General features: G+C 49.9%; 1 long non-coding RNA gene across 1 annotated transcript; it reads left to right on the forward strand.

Annotated features, from left to right (window-relative positions):
* Positions 1-418: 418 nt before the first annotated feature.
* On the forward strand, positions 419-4,877 carry LOC146809464 (uncharacterized). The gene is made up of 3 exons (XR_014966434.1): positions 419-532; positions 2,092-2,200; positions 4,776-4,877. It is a non-coding gene; the product is annotated as an uncharacterized LOC146809464 (long non-coding RNA).
* The last annotated feature ends 4,363 nt before the right edge of the window (positions 4,878-9,240 follow it).

Below are 9,240 nucleotides of genomic sequence, written 5' to 3' on the forward strand. Positions count from 1 at the left end.
TTATGATAACAGGCGCTGGGCTTGTAAAGAGAGGCAAAAGAAAGAAGTTGTCTCAGGAGAGAGTATAGAAACCTGATGGGGAGTTAGAAGAAGTCCAAAGTGACTGCGATGGTGGGTGTCCCAATAGAGGCTGGGAATGACTGAGCACAGAGAGGTGACTCAGAAGAGACTGAGGGGGGAGCACAGCCAGGAGAGGAAGAGGGGGGGTGGAATAGAGACCATCACTAACACTGCTCTTCTTGTCTTTTGTTTCAGAACCTCCGGTAAGTTGTCCACCTCCTGTCTCCATGCAGTGAGTAAAGTCTTTATTAAGGCGGTGTATGTTGGGGGCCCATCTGAACATGTGATGGCCCTTGGCTATATCTGTCCCAATCAGTCACCGTCTGAAGATCCTGTAAAGACAGCAGTCCTTTAAGAATGAATATATGCACTACATCTATGCGTCCTTTTACTATTTATGTCATTTGACCTATCATCTCTTTTTTTCCAGACAACTCCTGAGCCTGTGACGACAGTTCCCACACCCTCTCCAGTATGTTTTTATGAATATCAGTGCCGAGTGGGGCAGAAGGGACAGGGGGGGGGGGACAAAGTGGTGGGGAGCAGCCTTTGCTTTGTGATGATGCTGGCTGGCCATGGCCTGTGTTGGTTACAAGCACAGATCGATGACCTGTTACATACAACTGTTGTGAATTAATACATGACTTGTAAAAAGCAATGGAGATAGCGGCTATCACCATAGGAGCTCTAAAAGTATCTGAGTTATTTAACCTGTTTTTTTTACAACCAAACGCTGCCTGTTGATACCAGGATCCCAATATTAACATATAAAAAAAGACGACAGTTTCACCATAGCGTATACAGAAACCTCTCCCAAATCATTGAGGCGTACAGCGTTCTTTCCTCCAACCTCTTGTTTTACCTCCAACCTCCAGACTGCAGTTCATGATCGCAAACTACGAATCACCTTGCAAGACAGCTCATCTGTTCCTTGAGGTGTTGAAAGCCCCTGTCGTGAAGGTCCCTGCACAATAAAACAACACATTTTATTTGCATACCTGAATAAATGAATACACAATCGGTCCACATGTCATAAACCTTGCGCAGAGTCCATGAATGGTCTGGTGCCATCTTGACTTGAGCTGGAATGTTGTACTTGAGTCTTCTGATAGAAGGTCACTTGGTGTATTTGTTCCACTCGAAGGCATTCTGTGGGACACCTGGAGGTAATGATTTGATTGATTGATTTGATTTTAGGTTTTCTAGAGCGCGCAGCTACCCTAGGGCATCCCGGCGCTAAAAAGACCACGGTACTGAGGGAAGGAAGGGTCAAGAAGACGAGCTCAGGGGAAAAGTAGGGTTTTTAGGCGTTTCCTAAACCTGAGGTGGTTATGTTCTTGCCTCAGGGAGAGAGGAAGGGCGTTCCAGAGTCTAGGAGCATTATAGGAGAACAGGCGACCGCCTGTTCTGGCCTTCCTAATTCTAGGGACATTGGCGAGGGAAAGAGAGTTAGATCTTAATTGTCGACTTGAATGTTGTTGAGTCACGAGTGTCCTAAGAATGGGAGGGCCTTCGTTGTGCAACATTCTATGAGTAATGCACAGGGTCTTAAATTTGACCCTCTCCTTTACTGGCAACCAGTGCAGGCTTCTGAGAGCTGGTTTGGCCGAATTCCTCGCTGAGGTTCCTGTGAGGATTCTAGCCGCCGCATTCTGTGCAAGGTAAAGCACTATGTTTAGCTTAGTTACTATGCTTTGTGTTAGAAATGATTGCCCATGGGATGGATGGAGAGGGTTGCAACCCAGACATCAAGTTGGCTTTTGAGGTCGTGGCCATCACAAGCCAGCTGTAATCAGCCTCTTGCTCATCCCGGGTACTAAGCCCTGTCACAGCCCCACTTCCATCTCTCATACTCGGATCGGAGAGTAACAAGTCCACCACAGTTTGTATGTGGCGAGAACTGAAGTACGTGTGCCCACAGTGTGCTAAGAAAAGAACACTAAACGCGCAACAACCTGTGATGAAGCTGAGATTGCTGTGCGCGTCCACGCCTTTGTTGTTGACCCTTGTGTTTTGTGTCCCACGTTACAGGAAATGTGCGAGGGCGTGACATGCAGTGAAGAGCCGCAATGCTGGAAGACGGGGCAAACTGTGGTGTCACGTTCTGGAGATGACCCATGCTGTCAAACACACGAGTGCAGTGAGTTGTTGAGCTGGTACTGTGGAGAGGAATGTATTATTTTCCAGCACACATGAAGGGGTTAAGGCTACTATGTGTGACAGACAATGCAAAAAAGTACTGTTCCCCCGGAGGCAGAGGTTTATAAACATGGACCCAGAAACTCGGCCACAAACACGCTGAGGAGCTCGCTAAGACTAGAGTTGCCAGGCGTGTGCTATCCCTAGGTGTGTGTGGCCTGGGGGGCGAGGGGTGGAATGTAGCTCCGGTCAACTGCAAATGGCTCGGTGCTTCTACTTCCGGTCCGGAAAACACCAAGCCTAGATATACCAGGTGCAAAATCAGACCGGTTGAAAACACGGATGATTCCGGGCGAGGGCCCCTGCACAACCCCTCCCTCCGCCACGGGGCATCACACGACGCCCTCAGCCCCCTCCCAGCACTGACCTGCCATGCTGCGCCCTCCTCCTGCCCGACTCTGTCCCCAGCTGAAGCCGTCCCGCACTGCCATGTGCCTCCCCCTCCTATGAAATGAGAACTTGACCCTGGCTAATGTCTGATTGCTTTAGAGACATATTTTTACACGGAGTCAAGAGCTTATGATTAAAAGCGGCTAGAAGTCAGGGGCATATCAGCAAGCGGCAGCGATAATTATCGCTAGCCGCCTATAGCGTCCAAAATCCTAACGCCGCCTAAAGCCGGATTCTGTCGCCCGGTCAGCGCAATATTTACAACGCGCATCGCATCGGCGATAGAAATCTCGGCAATAGTGGCGATAGGCATAAAATATCGCTGAAATACCAGCGACATGACGAACAGTCAGAGTAAACATTGAAAATAGGGAGAGGTGGATCTGGCATTATGATCCACCTCCCATGCAACAATATTGCTAAGTCATGAATTCATCAGGCATAAGGAACCGGCGATAGACCCGGTTAGCGCTAGTGTAAATGACGCTAGAAGTGTTAGCGATTATCTAGTTAATAGTGAGCAGCCGTTTTAGCAATTCTTCCCGCTGAGTTTCAGTCGGGAACGGCCTACCTCGCATCTCATTAGCGATGCGAGGCAAGGCGCTAAAAAAATGGGCACAGAGGCATGGATTCACGCGTTAGTGTGTCCATGCTGATAGAGCGTTAGAATTATCGACGCATTTCGTCCCAAAACAGACGCTAATGCGGCGATAATTCTAACGCCGTGCCTTGTAGATATGCCCCTTAGTCTCTAAGGGGCATATTATCAACAACGGCATTAAAATTATCGCCGCTTTAGCGGCAGGAAACTGCCGCTAAAGCGGCGATAATGGGCTTGATAATATGCCCTTGAGAATTCCAATAGAAGCCCATGTTCTGGAGTGAACCTGGGCTTCTATTGGAATTCTCAAGGGGATATTATCAAGCCCATTATCGCCGCTTTAGTTGCAGTTTCCTGCAGCTAAAGTGTCGATAATTTCAACGCCGTTCTTGATAATATGCCCCTAAGTCTCTAAGGGGCATATCATCAAGGGGTCGAGATGAAATTATCACCGCTTTAGCGTCCATTTTCGGGCGAAAAGCGGCGATAATTTTATCGCTCTATTAGCAAGGACACGCTAGCGCGTGTTTCCTTGCCTTAACGCCCGGCTTCTTTCTACCTAGCTTTGCATCGCTAATGAGATACAAGTTAGGCGTGCCACGTAAAACTGCATTGTAAAGTATCACTAACGGGCCTTCGCGATATTTACAAGGTGGCCTTCAGGATTTTAGCAGACATTCGTTTTTGTCGAAAACCACGGTTTTCGCCAAAAACTAACGTCTGTTAAAATCATGACTTAGCTATACTTACCATTGGGGTGGATTATGCTGATACGACCACAGGGTCGTATCAGCAAGGTTACCGCCGTTTTCCATGGAAAAAAACAGCAATCACCCATGGAAAACACCGCTATCGCTGGAAAATTATCGCCATTGCGCTATGCGTTGTTAATACAGCGCTAGCATGGTGATAATTTCCAGCGAAACTAAATCTCACACTAAGAGCGGCCAGCGATAATTATCGCTGCCGCTTGATAATATGCCCCTAGGTGCTGCTTGTTGAGATTGGGACAAGGGGGTGTTTTCGGGAATGACATGTAATGCCCAGTATTTGTGGCAGGGATATTGGCCAGACTGAAGATTCCACCGCCAGTAACCATGCATCAGTTTACCGGCTCCTCGTAATGAGTTTCTGGGTGTTACCTGTCCTGCCCCCAACCCTTCCTTCTCCCCTCATCCGACCTTAGGATGGTACTCATCTGGTATGTGCTGTGCGCCCCTAGACGTCAGTTAGGGTCAGCCAGGTGTAGTATGTGCTACTCTATGATTTTACCGCTAAAGACCACTGTTTTTTACTTTCTGTAGTTTCCACCCATTGTCCTTCTGTCTGAGCAGCAAACAAGAGGTTATAAAGGCGTAGGGGGGACAATGATAGACCACCTTGTGTTGTCATCAGTAGTCACAGGGTACATAGTATCACTTTTCGCTACCCTTGCCACATGGTGAATTATCATCCATGGCTGCCTCCCATGAGACTTAACTGCATTGTCCCTTCTCTATGTTCATCTTTTTGTTTCCTTCATCAGAGTGCACTGCTCCATGCGGTCCAGCTCCAGATTGTCCCCCAAGAACTGAGAGGGTAGAGAGCTTCGATCCTGACACAGAGTGCTGTCCTAATTACAACTGTGGTAAGCATTGGCGAGACCATTACATCACATGATGGAAGAGAGGAGAAGGGCAGGGAGGGGGGTGCGCTCTGAGGGCGGTAGCACCATCACATAAACTGTGAATTAATAGGATAAACTAAAAGGGAAGAGAATTTACAACTTGCAGAACCTTGTAGGGTTGTGGGGGCTGCTAATGGGGCATTTTAGCTGGTAGTTGCTGGTGGGGCCCACGAACACTTATTGTTGGGGACCAGAGCTTATATTTCCTTATCAGACTTTGACTCAGAACAAAAAAGAGAAAAACACACAAGGGAAAAAGATGGAGGAAGAGAAATATGGAAAAACAGTGACATAGGGAAACAATAATAACGAAAGAGAACCTGCAAGAGTGAGATAACAGACCAGGGAGTGCCTGGCTGTGGATGAAAGAGGCATGAGGAGAAATGGCGACTAGAAAGCCTTGGTATCCGCAGTCCAGACTTGTGATCGCGCCATACGCTGGCTTTTGAGCAGTGCCTGGGGCCTGTCACTCATTGTTTTACAAATTAAGCACTGGACTGCCTTGATAAGTAGCTGTGTATATGTTGTTAGTGTTGATATCGGTCCAATACTAATCCTGTTTCCGCTTTCTATTTCAGTTCCACCGGTAAGTTGGGTGTGATGTCCTCCGTGCAGTAAGTACAGTTCTGAAGTGTGCGTTTGTGAATTGTGTTAGTGGCGGTACATTAGCAGGCCACACAACTCCTATTCGAACAGCGGTTACATGGTTGATAGGAACAGCCGAAGCTCTAGTAATGATGTATTTTTCATGGTGTGTATTCTTAAAAGCATAACGCTATCTTTATGCTGGCTCCTATATTCCTTGCCACTGTTCTTTTGAATTCCCATCTAAGGAATATTGTGCACCGCGACCCTAGTTACGAGGTTGGCAGCACTCGGGTGACCTTACAGCGTGGCTTTTCTGTTTAACATATCCATGTGGTCAAACAGCCCCACACCTGTTCACTTGTGAATGAAACCTCATGGAATGGGAAGTTATCATGCAAGGTCGATTTTCTTTTCTGGCTGTGAAATGACAGAGAATCCCCTATTGCATATGGTTTTACCACTTACATTTACCACTTGCTCGGAGCCCAGACCTAATAGGATTGAAGTTTTTGTGCAGAGTGTGGGAAGGGTGCTTGAGCTGCCATGAACACGTGTTTGCCTTCAGTTATCCAGGAATCTGGCTACTTCTCACAGATTCCCATCGCCTGAGCTATCCCTCGGGGCTTCTGAGAGAGAAAAACTGCTTTGGAAGGCACCTGAGTCACAATTCACATAGTTGCGTGTGGAGTATTAGGAGCACAACGCTTGAGAGCTCCCTAACAGTTCGCGGTCCCAAATCAATCCTTTTGGTGCCCTTTCACATCCATCCTCCTCTTCAAAGCTCTCCCGTTTGCTGTGAAGCTCAGCCCGTATACTCTGTGGCGGAGGTGGTCTTGAGTCTGACGCAGGGGCTCCTGAGGGTTCAGCTGGGGTCGAGTTTCAGGGACAGGTGGAGCCCTGGGGGCCCTCCTGCAGAAAGGGTGCGATCCTCAGAGCAACCAGATCTGACTGCGGACTCACACCACCCCAAAAGAGTCACAGTCACTGTGAGCACGAGCGCCTCCCCATTCGCTCAATCCCAGGGGCTGTGTAACTTCCTAGGAAGAACACTAGACTCTTGCACGGGGGTGCTTTGGTAACCCAGGAAACGCATCCCACATGCGCCTTTTACTGCCTCTCTGACACATAAATACCACTGGAGACTCCTTCTTAGCCGTCTACATATTAGTGTCACGCTATCGGCTCATCATTTCACCTCAAGAAAGGGACAACTGGTCCTGAGACCATCGCCTGTAATACATGGTGGCTGTACAGGCTAGAAGCGTGGACCTGCGGGCGCATCCATCACCTGTAAGACAGGATGGTGGTACAGGTTAGAAGCGTGGACCTGCTGGTGCATCCATCGCCTGTAATACAGGATGGCGGTACAGGTTAGAACCGTGGACCTGCGGGCGCATCCATCGCCTGTAATACAGAGTAGCGGTACAGGTTAGAACCGTGGACCTGCGGGTGCATCCATCGCCTGTAATACAGGATGGCGGTACAGGTTAGAACCGTGGACCTGCGGGCGCATCCATCGCCTGTAATACAGAGTGGCGGTACAGGCTAGAACCGTGGACCTGCGGGTGCATCCATCGCCTGTAATACAGGATGGCGGTACAGGTTAGAACCGTGGAACTGCGGGCGCATCCATCACCTGTAATACAGAGTGGTGGTACAGGTTAGAACCGTGGACCTGCGGGCGCATCCATCGCCTGTAATACAGGGTGGCGGTACAGGTTAGAACCGTGGACCTGCGGGCGCATCCATCGCCTGTAATACAGGGTGGCGGGGCAGGTTAGAACCGTGGCCCTACGGGTACATCCATCACCTGTAATACAGGATGGCGGTACAGGTTAGAACCGTGGACCTGGGGGTGAATCCATCGCCTGTAATACAGGATGGCGGTACAGGTTAGAACCGTGGACCTGCGGGTGCATCCATCGCCTGTAATACAGAGTGGCGGTACAGGTTAGAAGCGTGGACCTGCGGGCGCATCCATGGCCTGTAATACAGGATGGTGGTACAGGTTAGAACCGTGGACCTGCGGGCGCATCCATCGCCTGTAATACAGGGTGGCGGTACAGGTTAGAACCGTGGAACTGCGGGCGCATCCATCGCCTGTAATACAGAGTGGCGGTACAGGCTAGAACCGTGGACCTGCGGGTGCATCCATCGCCTGTAATACAGGATGGTGGTACAGGTTAGAACCGTGGACCTGCGGGCGCATCCATCGCCTGTAATACAGGGTGGCCGTGCAGGTTAGAACCGTGGACCTGCGGGCGCATCCATCGCCTGTAATACAGGATGGCGGTACAGGTTAGAACCGTGGACCTGCGGGCGCATCCATCGCCTGCAATACAGAGTGGCGGTGCAGGCGAGAACCGTGGACCTGCGGGCGCATCCATCGCCTGCAATACAGAGTGGCGGTGCAGGTTAGAACCGTGGACCTGCGGGCGCATCCATCGCCTGTAATACAGAGTGGCGGTACAGGCTAGAACCGTGGACCTGCGGGCGCATCCATCGCCTGTAATACAGAGTGGCGGTACAGGCTAGAACCGTGGACCTGCGGGCGCATCCATCGCCTGTAATACAGAGTGGCGGTGCAGGCTAGAACCGTGGACCTGCGGGCGCATCCATCGCCTGTAATACAGAGTGGCGGTACAGGCTAGAACCGTGGACCTGCGGGCGCATCCATCGCCTGTAATACAGAGTGGCGGTGCAGGCTAGAACCGTGGACCTGCGGGCGCATCCATCGCCTGTAATACAGAGTGGCGGTGCAGGTTAGGACCGTGGACCTGCGGGCGCATCCATCGCCTGTAATACAGAGTGGCGGTGCAGGCTAGAACCGTGGACCTGCGGGTGCATCCATCGCCTGTAATACAGGATGGCGGTACAGGCTAGAACCGTGGACCTGCGGGCGCATCCATCGCCTGTAATACAGAGTGGCGGTGCAGGTTAGGACCGTGGACCTGCGGGCGCATCCATCGCCTGTCTGGGGGTGCATCCATCGCCTGTAATACAGGGTGGCGGTACAGGCTAGAACCGTGGACCTGCGGGCGCATCTACCATCTTTACATCCTTTTAATTAGTGCATTTTGAGGACTGTGGTATTTGCCAATGATGTGGTGTCTCCAATATTTTAATAAATGGTGGGGCCACTTGCCCTTGGATTGCATGGATATGTTCACTTTCTAAATTAGGATTTAAACCACTGCTGTCTACAGCACATAACCAAGGACACAGTATTATGCCGTTCTATAGTGGACTTGTTACCTTGTGTATTACAGTAAACATGCATTCTAAGGGTTTTCCAGAGTCACTCTACCAGATAGCATGGGAAACTGCATGTCTGACTGTAGGCAGTCTTGGCTGAATGAACAAGAGAATCAAAGAATCCGCCCCAGCGCCGGCGGTGACCAGAAATGATATAACACATCTCCTCAAAAATGTATGATAACGTATAGAGTGTCATTGCAAAGAAATGGCCTTCGAAGATGACAATGGTATCTGCAAGGGCATCACTGATAATAAACATGGGTGGCATTGTCACGTGTGCTTTGTCGGCAGCTAGTACCACACATTGCTTCACTGGGCATCGTTTTCATTCAGTGGGCGCCACACTGTCCGAGGAGATAAGTAACATAACTTGGATGGAGCCCATTCCGACATTGGTGTTGCTCATTTTTGTTCTCTGCGGTAAGATGGGGCAGCAGGAACATACAAACATGCATGCGATATTTGTTCTATGCGGTAA

Source organism: Triturus cristatus, chromosome 7 (genome assembly GCF_964204655.1).
Source record: "Triturus cristatus chromosome 7, aTriCri1.1, whole genome shotgun sequence".
NCBI lineage: Eukaryota > Metazoa > Chordata > Amphibia > Caudata > Salamandridae > Triturus > Triturus cristatus.